The sequence below is a fragment of the Vulpes vulpes genome, chromosome 3 (genome assembly GCF_048418805.1).
Source record: "Vulpes vulpes isolate BD-2025 chromosome 3, VulVul3, whole genome shotgun sequence".
Taxonomy (NCBI): domain Eukaryota; kingdom Metazoa; phylum Chordata; class Mammalia; order Carnivora; family Canidae; genus Vulpes; species Vulpes vulpes.
In genome coordinates this window covers 29,430,794-29,450,845 of record NC_132782.1, presented here as the reverse complement: position 1 = coordinate 29,450,845, position 20,052 = coordinate 29,430,794, and the positions used below count along the sequence as shown (strand labels likewise).

Sequence of the window (20,052 nt, the reverse complement as noted above, 5' to 3'; positions counted from 1 at the left end):
TTTGATGATGGTTACACCACTTGGTGAAATTACTAAGATCATTGAATTATAAATGTGAAATGGGTGAATTTTACCATATGTAAAATTATAAAGTTGTTAGAAAATGAATGTTGCAAATAAAACAGAATGGCAGATAAAAATATGTCAGATTTGGGAGAAAAAAACCTATCTAAAGAACATGTTTAATTAGTGCAATTCAGTATATCAACTTTGCAAATCACAGACTTGCTTAATGAACAGTGTTATCTTAAGATAATTCAGTCCAATTATATTATTATATACTCTATAATTTATAGGATAAATAATTTTCTTTAGAATATCAAAAAAAAGTTATGTAAAATTGAAAATCAGGGTTCCAATTTCTTTCTCTTCCCATCCAAATAAACAATGATAAAGCTATAGTAATTTGCAAATCATGAAACTAGGTCATTTTGAGAAAAATTATAACAGATATAAATAGCCTCCAAAATTCAAATTATAGCAACGGGAGACGTTTGGTATGTCATAATATACAATGGATTGAGGAAATGCTCTGGAAGTGTTCCAAATGCAGTACATATGGCATATATTTGAATCCTACACCGAGAGGCTGTTCTGCATTGTTGATCATAAATTGGGTTGGCTAAGTAATTAAACTGAATTTTTTGAAGGTGAAAGACATTGTTTTCATGGCACGTTTTACTTGTACTGTTCTGTATATAGTTAATAATAGTACATTACTGAGCCAAATTCTTAAAGTAATTCAATTATAGTAAATGATAATACTCAACTAAGAGAGTCATTAATCACTTTTAATCTATCTCTTGCAGGCATAGGATTCTTTTTAGGGCATAGACTTTGTAATGATTTAGTTTTAGGCAATCATGTACAAGTATATTTAGTTTTAATAATTCATGAAGTACTAAAATATTGAACAACTTCAATCAGATCCACAATAAACTTATTAGCTGGAAAAATATAGCATAGATTCACATATTTTAATTTGAGACTGTAAAGTTTATGATATGTTAAATGTTTGGAATGAAGAATTTCTCATTCACTGTTAGAATTTGTAGGCCTCAGGAGAAGTCTGAAGATACCATGTTCTTTGTTACTTCTCCATTCATCTCAGGTAGCAAAAAATATTTTTGTGGCACTGGGAATTTTTTTCCCTATTCACCTACTTGCTATACCATCTTCTTTATTATTATTATTACTATTAGTTTATGCCATTCTAGAATACTGGCTTCAGGTTTTTTCCCTTTGTCTATGTTTCCCGAGTTTGAGATTGGCACCAGGACCTCATTTCCTAGGTCTTCTAACGTCTTTCTTCACTGGCTTTAGGGTTCAGTAGGAAGCAGGATCACCTGCACTGATTGTCTCTAGTCTCTCAGCAATCTACTTGGACTTACTTGTTCTGCTTTTTGGTACTGAGTGTTTGAGAGAAACTAGAGTTTGGGGATATAATCAAATGTATGGGTACCTATGTACATATGAAAAGATATCAACTCATCATTATTTGCAAGGCTTGAGTGCTGGGCGTCTAGGGCTTCCCCTGTTCTTTTATTTTTTTGTTTGGGAATCTTTAGATCTCTAATGGACTGTACGTAAATCTTCATCATGGGCATGTATTGGAGGGTAAAATCCTTCAATAAAATATGATGAAATATTTTGTTTTGTGGGCAATTAAAAAAGAAACCAACTTAGCTCAAGATATAGAAAAAAATACTGATTCAGGAAAAAAAATATACATTTTTTTTTTTTTTGAGAGAGGGCAGAGGAGAGTCAGAGGGAGAAGGAGAGGAAGAGAGAATCTTAAGCAGATTTCACGTCCAGCATGGAGTGTGACTCAGGGCTGGATCTCACAATTCTGAGATCATAACCCGAACTGAAATAAAGAGCTGGACGCTTAACTGAATGAGCCACCCAGGCCCCCTCTCCCTTTTATTTTCAGGAAGGAATATTTAGGAGTCGTTGCTTGGAACATTCTGAATCTGAAAGCTTTATTTGCTCAGACATTTGGGAAAACATTGGTTATATGGGAGTCTTCAGAAAATACTGTGTTTAAAGAAAATTCTTACAGTGTGGAAGACAAAAATTAAAAATGGAAGGTCAAGTTGAAATTAAAAACAAACAAACAAACTTGTCTTTAAGAAAGAAACTATGGAAAATAGAAGTGGACAGAAACTGTTGGAAATAGAATTTGCGAGGCCAAACTTGAGACATTTTCATAATTTATAAACTCAGCTGAATGTTATCTAAAGTGCAGTGTGACCTAATTTGAGGAAAGGAGATCTAGGTCTTGCACTATGGTTGTAGAGGGTATTTGGGGGAACCCTCAAAGTAGAAAGGATACCCAAGGTAAGGGAAAAGCTGAAAAGAGAATTTAGAACATGGAAAGGGAGGCAAAGACTTTAAGGTAGATCTTAGGAGGCATTTTAAGAAAAGGTATAATCCAGCAACCCAGGAGCCAATGTGGTGTTGGCGTGTAAGAACCAGGAAGGAGTCCTTCCATTGGGATGAGGAGCTGGAGGCCAGAGGGATTCCTGAGTAGGCAGTAGTGTCAACAGGGTGGCAGAAAGCCAACTACAAAGTCAAGCATGACACACAAAAAAGAAGAGGAGGCAATGGGGAGTGTGAGGAAGGAGATTCTATGAATGTTTTTTAGTCAGTTGATTATTATTAGGAAGTATCTCAGAAAAAGAACAAAAGCTGTGTCTCTTGACTCAGTCCATATAATTTGGAATTGAGGTGCAGCCATACAGGGGTGAAGGGGAATCTCAAGCACATTGGGACCTGAAGGTGTGAGTGCCAGTGCTCAGGGTGGGAGCCTCGGGGCCTGCAGTGGCCATCATTACCAAAATGGAAATATTTTCTAGCCTTTCTGATGGCTGCCTCTAATCACGTTTTAATTTGGGGAGCCCTAAGTGATTGAAAAAAACTCTTTCAAGACCAAGAAAAACCTAGAAGCCATTGATGCCTTTGTCTTTTTCTTACATTTTTGCCAGTTAAACTAAGTATGTGATCCGTCAATGAAATGAGGTCTGTGATGGATTAGAGGATTGTATACAACATGTAAAATACCGGACAGTAAGGTTCAAAGGTTCTTAAATTTGATTCTGTTTTTACCATTACTCGTACACTAAGTGATTATGAATCTGCTGTTGTCATTTGGGCTTTGATATCAACCTTCCATCTACTCTAGGAATTCACAAGTTGGGCTTTTAGGAGATGACATGGAAGACTTACCAGAGTTTCTTCAAGAAGAAGCTTAAGCTCTAATCAGATTTTGGAATGAAAGTCTTCTGGTTTTGACTACACTGGAAGGAAAAAGGAGAGGACTTTCACTTATCTCACTTAATCTATGGGAACAAAGGATTTGGAATATTGTTTTATTCACAAGGGAAAAATGATTTAGTGCCTCAAGTATCAAAGAAAGAACTGAAAAGAGAAATTGAAACATCTTTGCAAGCTTTTTCTCTCTTTCCCTTGGATCCTTTTCATAGGAAAAGTGAGGATATTTTAATAAAAGCTCTCCTTGGGGGGGTTTTTGCTCATTTTTCTTTGTTGACATATTAAAATATGAAATAAAATATCAAATAATCTTCTCTAGAATTTCTCAGTTTTTCCTCATCAAATATAACAACGTACTGCTCAGTGCCTAACAGAAGAACAAGCCAATAGGCAAACAGACAAATGTTTACACGTCGAAAAACTAGCAAAATAGGAAACATGGCATCTTACTCTTTATTACATGGGTTAAATGATATGAAAGTCACATTGTTGGTTTGTGCCTTCTCCTAGAAAAACATTAAGATATTAATAAAACTCCTGAATTATCTAAAAAAATAAAATAAAATAAAATAAAATAAAATAAAATAATAATAAAATAAAATAAAATAAAATAACTCCTGCATTAGCAGCAGAGTCTGCTCAATATACTCCTACGTGGTCTCTGTAGCAAGAGAGCAGAGCTCACTCAACATTCCCCTCTGGCTAAATGTGCTCCGTCTATATTCCTGTGCTCTGTCTCACTAAACATTATTAAGTACATAATTACCTAAATGATTTTAACAAGATAAAAATGATGCTCTTAAATTGAGATTTAAATTAAAAGTTTAAATTAAATTAAATTACGAGTTGTCCTTCTTGGTGCTGGAGAGACACTTTTACAAATGGAAATTTCCTTTATAATGTAAATTTCCTGTACAAGAAGGGAAATTTATGCAGTTCTTAGAGCTTTTCCTGCAGATGCTCTTCTTCAATTGCCTTCAGTTCAAAATAGTCCTTATAACAAAGAGGCATATTTTGGGGTGGCATATTTTGGTCTCTTTCAATATATTGACAAAAATATATTTTATTTATATATAAATATATGTATATACACATAAATATTATAATCTTGGAATATGCATCTATGCTATCTCTCTACAATCAACAAAATCCTTTCTGAAACATAAAAAAAATAAATGACTAAAAAGTTCTTAGCCTCTTCAAACTTCCTTTTTTTTTTTGGTAGAGATTTTAAGAATTCTTAGGATAGGTTTATCAAGGCAAAAATTGCATTGGACCAAGCTGAATAATAGACAAAGACATTATTTAAGACTATTGCAGTAGGGGAATGATAGCAGAAGCGGAGAGCCGGATGAGTTGTAAGCACTGGGTGGGCAAGGGGAAAAGTACTTGAGGTGTTTGTAGGGGAGGTTGGTCAGTGGGATGTGCCAAACACTTTCAGTTATTTCCTGAGTTTGCAAATGTTTTTTTTTTTTTTTCTCCATGATTAGGCCATCTGTGTTTGTAACTGGTACCTACCCAGAAGTTAGGCTCCTACCCTCCTAGAAACTGCCAGAGACGGGCTTCTCTTGATGATTACATTTCAAAAGGGTTGGTTCCCAGGTCTTTGAGAAGGGTTCTTGGGCAGCAGCAAAACTGATGAGAGGCCTTTAGAAAGATACGTCTCCAAGGGGCAGAGCAATAATTTACAACTACAAATTTTCTAAAGAAAATGGTCTAAGAAAAGAGGGGCCAGGGCCTAGCCTCAGGAAGAAGACTGTTTCTTAGGCCGAGGGATTGTTGAGACTCTTGTGGTCGGTTTATTTGATCAGAATCCTTTGCTTATAAACCTGAAGCTCCTAATTACGCAGACAATACTTTGGTATTGAAGAAGCGTATGCACGTGTTTTGATCTTCAGTAACTTTCCTTCGTGCGCTCGATGATGTAAAATACAATCAAGTGGCCGTCGTTGATGGTACCGATAGTGGAGGATGACTACGTGAGCTTTCTTAGTGATGAGAAGTTTTGAGACTACGTTGGCAGCTAAGTTTCAATATATTAATAGATGAGGGTATTTCCTCTGGCTTACTGCTTTTTTGAGAGTGTTTGCTTCAATTTTTATCAATTAAATATTTTTATTAATGCATGGTTTAATTCCTTTGTAGTTGTCATTCAAATAAATAGGTGGCTTTGATGTGAGAAGTATTGAATTTCCTTTTATTAACCTATACACATGGCTTTAGCTAAGACCAAAAATTCTGAATTCTCTGGGCTTTTCAAACTTCTGCTTCCCAACATCCATTTTATAGCACATTAGTTCTATAATTTTTGTTCTTGCCAGGACAAGTACATGGCATTTACCCCACTTTTAATAGACAAGAGACATTTCAATGATTTAGTCTTGATTTTTTTGTTTTGCTCATTTTTCTTGTCTTAACATAGCTTTTTATTTCCCTCAACTCCGAGTTTATGACAAAAATGAATTTTTAAAATTATCAGTATATCTGAGTCTTGTTGGGAAAATATAATTAAAAATAAAACCTTCTGCCAACCCCGTGAATCTTTTCCTCAAGGTGTGGGTAGCAAAGAATGAAACAATTTTAATATTTATAGTCATTAAACCCAACTGTGGTGTGCATCACAGGCAATATGCTAAAGAGATTGCAAAGACAAAAGGAAATGCTCCTTTTTATGTAGTCAGGCAGATACAATCCATTACACACATGTTAATTGTCTTTATCCAAGGAAGAATAAAACTGCATTTATCTTCTTGATAACCAGGAGGTTACAACTTGGAGCCCAGGCGCCTAGGCTCAACTCCGACAGAGACAGGGAGCTGGGGCTTCGTCCTCCCTGATGAGTTCACAGGTTAAAGGGACAATTCAGGCCTCCATCTCCCCCCCTCCCAGAAAGACCTTCCCAGAGTACAAAGCTGCCAAAGAGCTCATTTAACATTTTTTGGAGGATCATTTAGGAAGATTTACATATATTTAAATCTCGAAAGACGGAGAAAGAGTTTATAATTTCAGATCTTTAAAAAGGAAGGCTAACGGTAAGGGAGGGGTGGGGAAATGTGACCCAACCCACATGAGTTTGCTCCTTGACACATCACAGAAACTGCACCAGGTGAGTTGTTGCACAAAGACAACTTTACTTGCAGCAGATAAGGAGATCCTGGGAAGGCTTCCAAAGCTCTAACTCCCTGAGAGGGGGTGGATGGATACCTTTTGTGTAGGGTTGGGATGCATATTTAGATAGGGAGGCCTCCTTGTTGTATGTAGAGGGGACATGAAGTCGCCCACCCATTAAGGGGCAGTGCCTTTACATACATTGTATGTTATGTAAATGAGGCTGAGGTTCCTCTCTGGGTGGGGAGTTTGCTATGATAATGAGGTAAACGGAACTGTAGGTCTCCCAGAGGTTACTCCATGGTCCGACTGCGCAGTTGGGAGTCTGGGGTGTAGCTCCACCGCCTGGGAGGTCTGGGTCGGGGGCGGGGAGGTCTCATCAGGAAAGTCCCCATCACCTGAGGGCTGGTTTCAGGTGTCACTTGCATGAGTGAAGAGGTGAGCTGGAAGAAGAGCTGAAGGAAGAACGAAGACCAGCATTAGTGGGGGCAAAGCAGATGAGGAGTCAAGGTCAGGTCTTGGGTTGGAGCTGGCGACACAAGTTCTGTGTTCTCCTTCACAAAGGGGAAACTTTTACATGGAGATATTTTAGATTTGTGTTCACCCTTATAATCTGTGCAACTTTCTTTTAAACTATTTTCTCCAACTTTAAACTTGCAGGACCAAAGGTAAAGTATTGAACCATTTAGCAGCTAAAAGTCCCAGATAAGTGCTTCCTTGGTTAAAGGTATCCTTTGTGAATTATTGAGACCACCTTGACATTTTATCAGAAATTATTTTTAAAACCTCACAAAATCTGTTTCTTTAAAACACAATAAAAAGGAATTAGAGGCATATCTGAATTTTTGTAGTGATTGCAAATCAATGAGCTTGAGTAATTAATTAGTTTGAATAAGTAATTAATTGTGAGAACACTTATTTGCCTATGTCTCTATTCTAACTGTGCCCAAATTGCACAGCAAGATTCTTAAAGCTTCACATTTATTCATGAAATTGGAAAATTTGGATGGACATATTACTTTCAAACAGAATCATGTTTAGAATCCTTAAATTCGTTCTTTCATTCATTCACACATTATTTATTGAAGGTCGACTCTGTATAAATCACTCTTCAGGGATTGGAGAAAGATTTAGTGAACAAGGGACTAGATGTTTCCAGGTGCTAATGTTTATCATGATCCTACAATGTTCAGGGAGTCAGAATGAAAATAATATTTGCATTTATATAATGTATTGGAAAGAAATATGTGTTCCTTAAGAAAAATGTTAATAGATATTCATGCATTTCCATATTTTAAGGTTCCTCCGTTTGCAACTTTTCCACATATATCCGCGAGGTGATCACTTACAGTGTTGCTGAGGCACAGATTTGAATTTAAGTTGCTGCAAAACACGTGAGCTGCAACAAGTAAATTATCTGGTAAGTGACGTTAGCTGGCTGCCACAAAGCACATCACAATTTGACTCTGTAATTCTCTACTTATTGTTAAGTGTGAATGTAATAATTCTTGTGAAGTTATTTGGTTTTGGAATCTTGGAGTAAATTTATATCCATTGTTTCCACGTTTAAGAGAGTTTTAGGCTATGTCATTTCGTAAGCTGAGATTATTTTATGCTTTTGGTGATTCATTGCCTCTTTTTTAGTTTTTCACTTAGCATTTTTATTAAACCTTTTTTGGAAAGTTTAAATGCTAGCAGTGGAAGGATAAGAATGTCTATCAAAGGTTTTTTTTTTTTTTTTTTTTTTTGAGGTTGTTGATGGGTCAAAGCTATAAAAACTTTATAAGGAGTGAGCAGAGTGAGGAGTAACATTGGGGTTGGAGGTACTGATCAGGGTAAAGGAATCCATCCCATGGAGAAGATCTAACAGGACCAGAATCACTGCTCAAAGGAAGGTCATTACCTAGGAATAAAAGAACTAGAACTTGCGTTTTTCTTCTTTTGTTTCTTTTTGTTTTTATTTTTTTATTTTATTTTTTTTTCTTTTTTTTTTTTTTTTCTTCTTTTTGTTTTTAATGCAGGAGATCATGTTCCATGTTGATAAGACATGCAAGATATTAATTATTCCGAGAAAAAAGGCCGTGTAGTTTTATTTAGAATGGTTTATTTTGTTCAAGTTCTTCAAGTTTACCCAAGGAAGGGGAAGGTTGAGTGGTTGTTTTTTTTTTTTTTTTTTTTTTTTTTTTAATACTGGTTGTCACTCTTTGGCCTCAGACTCTTCCATCATTTTTCGCTGCTGTTACAGTGAAGTCCAGCGTCCCCAGTGTGGACTGGGAGGCCTTCCGTGGTAGAGCCCGTGGCGACTGGTCTAGGCCTGTGCTTCGCAGTGCAGCCTTCTCAGCGATGGTTCTCTCTGCTGTGCTGTTTCAGGCCGCTGTGACTTGGCTGATTCTTTCCCCATCCTGCCCTCCTGGGAGTGAATCACTCAGGGAAGGTTTCCTGGGTGATATGACACCTTAGCAGAAAAATAGTTTACTCAAAGAGCTCTCAAGCTCTGGAGTTGGGAGAGTACTCCAGAAGCTCGCTTGTTGGACTACAGATTCCTAGGTTTCCAGGAAATTTCAAATTCAGCAGGCCTGGGAGGTGAACCCCAGAAGCAGCATTTTTAGCAACCACTACAGGGGATTCGATGCAGGCGGCTCAGGCGTGAGCTCTGGAATAACCTGCCTTACAAGAGGAGGGGCCCTCAGAGAGGCAGGAAGGAGTCTGGATAATGGAATAAAATGGCATTCCCAGGCATAGGAACACCTCGAACAAAGCCATATAAAAGCGGTGGTATGCTGGAGCTCGCTCATACTGGCTTGCCAAAGTTGGCAGCTAAATCTTCAGGAATTTTGTGTGCTGCTTGTTAAACGCAGCCATTATTAAAATTAGATTTATATGAATTTGCAATTAAACAGGTCACATTAAAAGCATCAGTAATAAACAGAAAACTCATCACTTTCTAATTATTTCACCACATTCACTATTATCTATGCTTTGTTAAGCTTACTTATGTCTGTTGTGTCTGTGTGGTGGGACCACTATGTAATTATGTGCTGCTGGGAATGTCTTCCTAGGCCCATCTTCAGTGACTCCATGCCGGTAGCTTGAAGTAGGCCATAACAGGAGCATTTGCCGTCTAGGAATGGGCAAATGTTACAAACCAGGTTCTACCTACATCCCCTTCTCCCCCAGGCCTATTTATACCACTTCGCTGCATAAGGAGTGAAAAGAGGAATTGGTTATATCTCGTAAAATATAAGCAGTGTGATACTTCTGGAATTTCCGCTGGATGTAGCTAACTATGGAACTCAGGAAGCAGGCATTGCCGTGTCACAGTGTGCTTTGTGACCCAGTTTTGAGACACACGGACTTCCTTCTATTGATGATGGGAAACCATTGTGTCAGGTTAGGCTGTAGAGGGCTTTCGTCAGATTTGTTTTGAAAAGGGGGCTCCGCGGAGGATAATTTTGAAGCTGACAAAACCGAAGACCAGGAGACCATATCCATTTAAGCGTTGGTGACCAATTGGACCATGGTATTGGGGAAATATTTAGAAGTTAAATTTTATAGTGATTAGGGAGATTGTGAGAAAGAGGAAAGTGTCATGTACGACTGACATCTCCAACCTAGATGACTGGGTGGGTGACGATAACAAGCCAGTGAGATAGAGAATCCAAGACTAAGAAGGGCAAGTCAAGATGAGGAAAATGATGTTTACACTAGAGATTTGTTAGACATGTTAAATCTCATTATCGGACTTCCCAGACTTTTTCATGTTATGACACCTGCAGAGAATGATAATGTGGCATATGAGCTAAAAGGAAGAGGCTACTTAAGATTAGACGCAACTGAGTTCTGGGTTCTAGTCTCCTTGACTCCTGCTCTGATTGGATCAAAGCTGAAGAGATCAATACGGTGACCCACATATTACCTGCAGGACACGTATCACTTCGGAAGCTTCCATATTATGCTCAATATCATCTTGTATCTCTGAACTCATAAGCAACATCAGGAAAGGGCGTTGGGGTGAACGTGCATGTGTGGGAGTGTATGTTTGTGTTACATAATATGATCCATGTGGTCAAATGCTCACAGAGCTCAGTTAAGTTACACATTTAATATTGATGTGACCCGCTGGAAGGTGAGAGAGTTGAGAATGAGACACATAAATTAAGACTCTAGCATTTCTTTCAAAATTAGAGCAATTGCAGTCCCTCTGATTGAGGTTTCTGTCACCACCACTATAGCCTAGTGTTTCTTTGTTATCGCTGAAAAGAAGGAGGAAAATGCAATTGAGAATTGAGTTCCCTTAATCTAATTGGGAGTGCAAAAGGAAGCAAGTTAATGTCTTTTTTTCCCCCAGATAATCTTAATTGGCAATTATAGTACAAAGAAAATTGAATATTTTTAGTAGAAATTGAGAGAGGAGACTGCCCAAATTCTGGCCTATAGCCAGCAGACTTCTAACTTCTAACAGTAAGAAATACCTAAATGTCTATATCCTTTAAGGCCTGAGAAAGTTGTTATTTTTATTTATGATAACGTACCAGCGCATATGATTTTATTTTCTTTCTCAGACCCATATCCAGTTAAATCTATGCTTGTCATCATATTTTCGTATGCTAAAAATGAAGAAGTAGCATCCCTGGAATGTTATTCTGTATTTATAGCAGCCATGAGATAAACTATATGATAAAATAAAAAGATCCAGGTTGGTATAGAAACAGTATCCACATGAGTGTTACGTAAAAATTAAAAAACATTTCATCCTTTTGGAGCTCCCAGGTTGGGCAGGAGGACAGAAGCACACCGGCAGTGTGGTGGTCGTATAAATACGGCAGGTGCAGAGTGTGAAGGAGACGCTCTTTACTCACAGAGCCTGAGAGGAAGGCAAAAGGGAAGGCCAGGGAGGTAGTGTGAGTGGGGACGAAGTCTTCCAGGCACATGAGGGCATCAGAGAACACTGTTCCTGTGGCATGTCAGGTGGTGCTATATCATTAGGTTTATGAGACGATAGAACGGGAGATGGGAGAGGCAAGCAAGGACCACAACATGGAAACCAGGAAAAATTGCTGAAAGTTTAGAGCTTAGCCTGAAAACAAATGGAGACCCATTGGGAGATCTTATAAGGGGACAGATAAGAATAGTTTTGAGATTCATTCATTCATTCTTTATTTATTTATTTAATTTATTTATTTATATTTTTTTGGTTTTGAGTTTTAGAGAGGATCCTTCATCAGGGATGTGGAGAATAGAGAGGAGGGGGGATGACCTAGGTAGCAGGGTAGGAGACCAGTTGAGGGACTTAGTAGTCCAAGTGAAAAGTCCTGTAAACCTGAATTTAAGCAATGGCAGTGTGGGTATTGAAGAAGGGAGGGATTCAGACCTGTTTAGGAAAGGGAGTTTAGAGACTAGTTGAGAAAATGAGACAGAAGGGGCAAGTCGAGATTCATTTGGTCTAATGTGTTGGGTACATAGTGGTACTTTTTCCTGGCAGAGACGATAAAGTAGTCAACTACTTTGCACATTGCAGTGCGTTACCCTGATTGCCATCACTACCAAAGCCTCTATGTCTAACGGCATCTTGTCATCACCAAGATGTCGTCTTATGAGAAATTAATTATGGATGTCACATGACTGGAATAGTGAGAAGACAAGAAAATTAATTTTGCATTTCTGATGAGAAATGAACATTTCTATGGGAAATATATGTAAATACTTAAGGTAACAAAGGTGTTGCTGCTGCATATTATTTTATTTTTATGGCTACAACTTCTTATACTTGGAATGACCGAATAAAAAGTGGTGCAATATAATGAGGTATTCGATAAATTAGGCCGGTTTAGTTATGTGAAGAATAGATGTTAATATAAGGGTAGGTTTTACTTAACAAGGTGAACTGTAGGAGATAGGAGATAAAAGTAGTTTTACTTGTAATTTTGAAATCTGTATGCCCTTCACCATTTTCATATTTGTGATGTATTGGACATCTTTTGGCCATTGCTAGTGATTGCCTAAGGAGTGGAGAAATTAAATAAATCTTCTCAGCTTTACTGTGAAAGTTATGCACATGTAGCTTAAAAAGTTGGGAAAATATGTAGATGATGATAGATGTACTGTGGCTGTAATGCCTACCCTAACACAGTAGGCCCGTGACACGTTTCTTCAATTTGTGATCTCATTTAAAATATGTACAGAAGATACTAGAGTGAATCCCTTGTTCGTATTGGGAACCAATGAGTGAGGAATAAAAGCAACTTTTTTGTTGGTTTCTAATCATTGCATATTTCATTGAATGGATTTTTAAAAAATTATTGTTGCGAAAGCATATGTATATTATATATATTTTTTTTGCTAAAAATGGTCATGTTTACTTTCAATTTTGGACCCAGACCATTTTTCTTTTTCTTATGAACACACGGGGTTAGAAACCAGGATGTTCTTCATTAATTTTGATAAAATGTCAGAAATGTTATATTTTAAAAAGTCGGCAGTCTGTAGTTACCACTGCCAAGGTCAATGCAAACACATTACAAAGATTAACAAGGAAAATCACACTAAAAACTTACACAGAACTTTTTCTGTGTAAGAGCTGTGAAAACCTGAAGCCTAATGATATGTCAGCCTACTCTTATAACAAACGGGCGCAGGATGCCTTTAAAGCAACGGGATGTTGGTATGAAGTAATTACTGAGAAGCAAGTTGAGGTGTTAAGTTTGATGCTTGGGTCTCTCCTAGCTGGTCCAATTTGCCTCCATGGTAACCGTTGCTACTTCTCCAGCCTGACTACCATCCAGCTCTCAGCATTTCCTTTTAATGAGAGATATTCTTTGGTTGGGTGCAATTTCACTTACCACCATTTAGTTGGATTTTTTAAACACAATAATTCAATGCTTAATTATATGTAAACTGTTGATCTTCAGGGTATTGATCTATGGGGAACTTGGATTTCTGGCCCCTTTCACTTTATGTCTTTTACTGGACTATGTATTATTCAGTTAAAAAAATTTCACATTAGCTTTGAACACCTTAGAGAAAACAACCACGTAATGGTCATGACATTGGTATTATGAGTTACTGGGTCCAAATTTTGCCCTCAGAAAGCTGAGAGGACAAAGAGCCATGAAGAATATTATGTTAATTTTTCATACTCACCCATTCAATGTTTTCCTTCTTTAATAAAATATCAATAAAATTTTTATATTTATATAATTTATATTTTATAATTTATAACTTTTCTCTCACACTTTCCCGATATTGAAAGATAATTACATGCCTTTTTTTTTTTTTCTGTGAGAAGAACCTGGACTTCAGAGGTAGATAATGTGCACTGTGAGTCTTGCCTTTGCCAGGTACCACTGCAGCCTCTGGTTAAGTTACTCAACATCTGTTTTTCACCATCCTCATCTACATTGTTAAGGGCAATCACATTTGTTCTATCAAATGATATGCATGACAGTTCCTAGCACAAAGTAAGAAGTGAGAACATGTTACACAAAAGGTAGCTTTATTTTTACAAAATTTTAAAGTTTATTTATTTATTTATTTTTTAAATAAATTAATTTTTTATTGGTGCTCAATTTACCAACATACAGAATAACACCCAGTGCTCATCCCGTCAAGTGTCGCCCTCAGTGCCCGTCACCTATTCATCCCCACCCCCCGCCCTCCTCCCCCCCCACCACCCCTAGTTCATTTCCCAGTTAGGAGTCTTTATGTTCTGTCTCCCTTTCTGATATTTCCCACACATTTCTTCTCCCTTCCCTTACATTCCCTTTCATTATTATTTATATTCCCCAAATGAATGAGAACATACACTGTTTGTCCTTCTCCGATTGACGTATTTCACTCAGCATAATACCCTCCAGTTCCATCCACGTTGAAGCAAATGGTGGGTATTTGTCGTTTCCAATGGCTGAGGAATATTCCATTGTATACATAAACCACATCTTCTTCATCCATCATCTTTCGATGGACACCGAGGCTCCTTCCACAGTTTGGCTATTGTGGACATTGCTGATAGAAACATCAGGGTGCAGGTGTCCCAGCGTTTCATTGCATCTGTATCTTTGGGGTAAATCCCCAACAGTGCAATTGCTGGGTCATAGGGCAGGTCTATTTTTAACTCTTTGAGGAACCTCCACACAGTTTTCCAGAGTGGCTGCACCAGTTCACATTCCCACCAACAGTGCAGGAGGGTTCCCCTTTCTCCGCATCCTCTCCAACATTTGTGGTTTCCTGCCTTGTTAATTTTCCCCATTCTCACTGGTGTGAGGTGGGATCTCATTGTGGTTTTGATGTGTATTTCCCTGATGGCCAGTGATGCGGAGCATTTTCTCATGTGCATGTTGGCCACGTCTATGTCTTCCTCTGTGAGATTTCTCTTCATGTCTTTTGCCCATTTCATGATTGGATTGTTTGTTTCTTTGGTGTTGAGTTTAATAAGTTCTTTATAGATCTTGGAAACTAGCCCTTTATCTGATACATCATTTGCAAACATCTTCTCCCATTCTGTAGGTTGTCTTTTAGTTTTGTTGACTGTATCCTTTGCTGTGCAAAAGCTTCTTATCTTGATGAAGTCCCAATAGTTCATTTTTGCTTTTGTTTCTTTTGCCTTCGTGGATATATCTTGTAAGAAGTTACTGTGGCTGAGTTCAAAAAGGGTGTTGCCTGTGTTCTCCTCTAGGATTTTGATGGAATCTTGTCTTACATTTAGATCTTTTATCCAATTTGAGTTTATCTTTGTGTCTGGTGCAAGAGAGTGGTCCAGTTTCATTCTTCTGCATGTGGATGTCCAATTTTCCCAACACCATTTATTGAAGAGACTGTCTTTCTTCCAATGGATAGTCTTTCCTCCTTTATCGAATATTAGTTGACCATAAAGTTGAGGGTCCACTTCTGGGTTCTCTATTCTGTTCCATTGATCTATGTGTCTGTTTTTGTGCCAGTACCACACTGTCTTGATGACCACAGCTTTGTAGTACAACCTGAAATCTGGCATTGTGATGCCCCCAGCTATGGTTTAAGTAATCTCCGTACTCAACGTGGTGCTCAAATTCCAGACCCTGAGATGGAGAATCTCATTCCCTCCCGAGCCAGCTAGACACCCCTAGCTCTATTTTTGTTCTAAGGATAAGGAAGAGTTCTGATTATCTAGGGTTCTTCAGAAATCTTTGCGTTCTATCCCAATTTTATATTATTTTTACTTAATTTTGTACAAACAAATGATTTGAAACCATTGATGAACACAACAGTACGTATTACAAATTTTTTGCAAGGAAAATGGTGGTTCTCCTTTTGAGGTCTTACATGAAATTCAAGAAAGTATTGTGTGACGCCATTAAACAGGAATTAAAATATAATAAAGTGGTGCATGCAATATTCAGTCCTGAGGGCCTTTTTTTCTCTAGAAATATGTAAAATCATGAATTTGAGTATTTTTATTACTATTATAAAGGTAAAACATGGGCTACATGATGCAAAAAAAGAATTGAGAACACTCATTGCCTATGCTCCTACGATCGAAAGAGAAATGACATTTAAATTCAGATCAATGTGAAGGGAATTTCAATTCTGTACAAGTAAGAAGAAAAGTCTTTTTCCACTGGCTCAAAAGCTCTACATAGGAAACTTAAAAAGATTCAATTTTTTCACAGTAATTGAATGGCCATGTAATTTCGGTTTTTACCCTATAACTACAAAAGTGAACCTTGGTTATGGGATGGAAAAAACTGAAACTATTTAAGTTTTACTTCTACCCATTTTCTCCTTCCACAGGCAATTATATAAAATCTATTTTTATGTTGCTATGGAAGAAAATGCAGTATTAACTTTTTTGCAATATTAAATATTTATTCAATGCAATATTGTATATAAAATATATTCTAATTCTATTAATTTAATTAGAATAGAAAATAGTTCATGTAGAATATATAACAAAATTTTTGAGGGGCTTGGAAAGTAAAGGAGAAAAAGCTCTTTAGACAAAATAATATTTGTTAGTAAAGAATACTGTAGGTAACTGAATAGAGGGAATAAACGTATTGAAGTCTATTCTTGCATATCTTACAAAAATTATGGTATCCTGCACTGCACTCTTGAGCTTCCCCGAAAAATTCCTTATGTGCCATTTTTTTTCTTTTTTTTAAATGGAAACACCATCTATTTGCTTAAATCAGAAATCTGTGTTACTTTAACCCCTTTCCCTCACCTCACATCCTAGCAATCAAGGCTGTTAATCCTGCCCCCTCCTCAAAAACTTTTCCAGTCCTATTCACTTCTCTCCATTTCCACCGCCATTGCCCTAATCTGATTCGACTTTTTGGCAATTATGAGTAATGCTGTTAGGACCATTCACGCTCACGTGTTTGCATGACTATGATCTCGTTTCCTTAGGTGTAAACCTAAGGGTAGAGTTGCTGTGTCATATGGTTATAACTATGTGTTGAGCATTTTAAGAAACTGTCAAGCTATTTTATTCTAGAAAGACTGCACCAGTTTGCATTTCCACCAGTAAAGTATGGGGATTCCAGGTTTTCCCACATCCTCACCAACACTTGTTACAGTTTATCACAGCCGTGCTCGCAGGTGTGGAATGGCAGCTCTTTATGATTTTGATAATGATGTTGAGCATCTTTTCATGTGCTTATTGGATACTCACGGATCTTTGGAGAAATGTCTCAGTAGGGCCTTCCTCCCACCTTTCTTAAAAATAAGCCCCATACCCACCAGGCTTAAACTCACAACCCCAAGATCAAGATCTGAGCTGAGATCGAGTCCGATGTTTCGCTGACTGAACCACCCAGTAGCCCCAAAGTAGGGCTTAATTCTTAAATGTGAGTGGTCAATCAAGGCTCTCGAGGGATAGAGAAAAGCCTGATCCACAAGAATTGAGATAAACATATAGAAAAAAAATGACCCTAGGAAAGCAGTAATAATTCAGGAGGCAGAAATAAGCAAAGAAAACACACTGTGATAAGCAGCGTCCGAGACATGTGAGATCTACGACAGCCACAAGAGGATTCACAGCAAAGACTGTTTTCCTGAAACTTCTCCGACGAGAGAGGAGAGCTCAGAGACATGCAGCTGGAGGTGGAAGAGGCTCGGGACCCAGAGCATGTGCTTTCCAGGTAACGCGTGGGTTAGTGGGTAGTTTCTTCATTACATCCTGTTGGGGATGAGCTCATCTTGTACTTTGAGGTTTTTCTTTTGTAGGACATGGTTTTCTGTCCTTGAAACAGAGAAATACATCCTGTATTAATGTTAATTAGTCAGATAATAAGCATGTTTTGGCTTAAAATGTAAAATTTATAAAAGTGAATATCGGGGGCGTCTGGATGGCTGAGATGGTTAATTGTCTGACTCTTGGTTTCGGCTCAGGTCATGATCTCCGGGTCCTGGGATCGAGCCCCACGTTGGGCTCCATGCTCAGCAGGGAGTCTGCTTGAGATGCTCTCTCTCTACCCCTCCCCATCTAAAAAATAAATCTTTAAAATAAAAGTAAGTTCGGTACTGACTGCACATGAAGACCTTGAATGATGGAAGAGTCCTCAGTGTTGATAATGGCCTAATGGAGAGGGACTGGTGACGATTAGTCTTTATCTGCTGGTCTGGTAGTAGAGAAGGGGCAGAGCCTAACTCAGGGCTTGGACTCTTGTGGGACATTAACTTGTTTGATCATAAGATGCTTAAATACCAGAGAGAGAGATAATGGGGTGTTTGTCCTTCCTGTTTTCAGGCTTCCCCTCTGAGCCCCCATTCATGAATTTCTCCCGGTCACGCAGCTAGCAGTAGAAGGGCTGAGAACCTAGGGGTGTGGGTTAGTTCCTACGCTCTTAGGACTCTGCTGCTTGATTTTGAGGAAAAGCAGCAGAACGATTTGAACTTGGTAGCTGTTCGGGGGCTTTGTCTTGGTTTAAGAGTGTTCATTTAACACCATCTGTGGCTGACGTCCATCCCCTGTGGAAGAACGTCTACCCTAAAGCCAGCAGCAGAGAGTGGGAGAAAGGGCAATTGATTCCTCTTTGCTCTTTTTCTTTTCATTCACTACGCACAATTAATAGGCCTTTTCCCCTGTTTAGTGCCTGCTAGTATTAAGTGAACTTGGGGGAAATAAAAGGGAGCTCTGTAAGGCAAATCAGTTTTCCCGCTCTATGTGGTAATGACTCCAGGCCCCCAGCATCAGGGGTGTCTGTTGGCCAGAGAGCGTGTGTATAGCTATTAAAGAACTAAAAAGAGAAAAAAGGAAATGCCTGACTTTGGTGTATAAAATTAATACTAATGATCGTTATCAATGAAAGTAATGAAAACTGGGTATCACCTGTGGATAATTACCTTCCGTGTAACAACGATGATGAGTATCATTAATTCCTGTCAAATTATTCCTGTAGATTTTATTTGATTACAACACTAAATCATGTTCAGCCTTGCCCAGGTTCTTGGGTTTGCTCTCTGAAGTCTTAAACTGGAATATCCCATTCTCTCAGCATCATCTCCTGTCCTGCGTAGTTAATCATCTACATCGAACTCATTTTAATTCTTTGAACCTGAGTTTGTCCGTCAGTAAAATGCACTGTGTTAGGAAGGGTTAGTATAAGAACTAAATACCATGTGGCCGGAGTGCTTGGTAGAGGCAGGCCCATTGCTGACACTGTATGGACATGTCCTCCTCCATTTCCCCCATTGTTTTTTAGGTCTTCAGACTCTTGACCCTTCAAGTCTACCTCAGTTCCTCTCTTGCCTTTATCCCTGGGCTCCTCCTCTCCCTGCACTTCTTACAAATTACCTCATATTTTATGTAGTGGGACTTCTCTCTCTCAAGTTCAGTTTCTATATTATTTGAACTCTCAATCCCCTTTATCTACCCTTTGCATTTTCTTTGTTGGGTTCCCTTTCATTTGCACTTACTTATTGTTTCCGAGGTGTGTGTCTTCTGAGAATCCTCCATCCAAGGTTCACACCTTATTTTTCTCCTGTGGTTTGAACATGTCCCTCCCTCCCCAAAAATTCATATGTTGAAATCCTAACCTCCAAAGACGCTGTTACTGGAAGGTGAGCTCCTGGGAGGTGCTTGGCTCATGAGGGTAGAGCTGACTTCTAAATAAGAAAACTGTCTTTTGTGCCTGAATTATCTATACATTTTCTAGAATGACCCCCAAGTAACACAAAGATTGTGCTTCCTCACCTTATAAAGAAGGATAATGGAATTAATTAAGTTTGTTTTGGCCTTTTCTAAATGTAATGTATTCAAAACAGTTGTGATTACCGAATTTCAGATAAAAGAAAGGCTGATCCATCAAAAGAAAAGTAGTCTTTTAAATTTAATTATGTATAAGTAAGAAGATTAATATAAATACACTTCAATGATCGTGTGGCTTTCAAGTTAAAGGAAACATGCTCATGTTTATGCATAAATGCTGGTACAATATCTATCCATAAAATGATTTTCTTCCAAGGTTTCATCAATCAGGGATAATAATAGTACTTTATAATATAAATAAGAAGTCCTCACAGGTTTTCAGGGGTTGGCACTGTTCATAATATGTCCTTATTCCCAGGGTGATCTTTGACTACGTCCTTATAAATTAATTGCGTATTGTAACTTAGGAGAGCATTCTGCTCTTCCAGTCTGCGAGTGCTGATTAACATAATGCATTAGCCAGAGCTGTTAGTTTTATTACCATGGCA

General features: G+C 38.1%; 1 long non-coding RNA gene across 2 annotated transcripts in view; it reads left to right on the top strand.

Annotated features, from left to right (window-relative positions):
• LOC112934874 (uncharacterized) overlaps nucleotides 1-20,052 on the top strand; it is a 376,518-nt gene that overhangs the window by 51,879 nt on the left and 304,587 nt on the right. For both annotated transcript variants that reach the window (XR_012000350.1, XR_003238073.2), the window contains exon 3: nucleotides 7,681-7,801. This is a non-coding gene — a long non-coding RNA (uncharacterized lncRNA). The remainder of the gene's footprint in view (nucleotides 1-7,680; nucleotides 7,802-20,052) is intronic.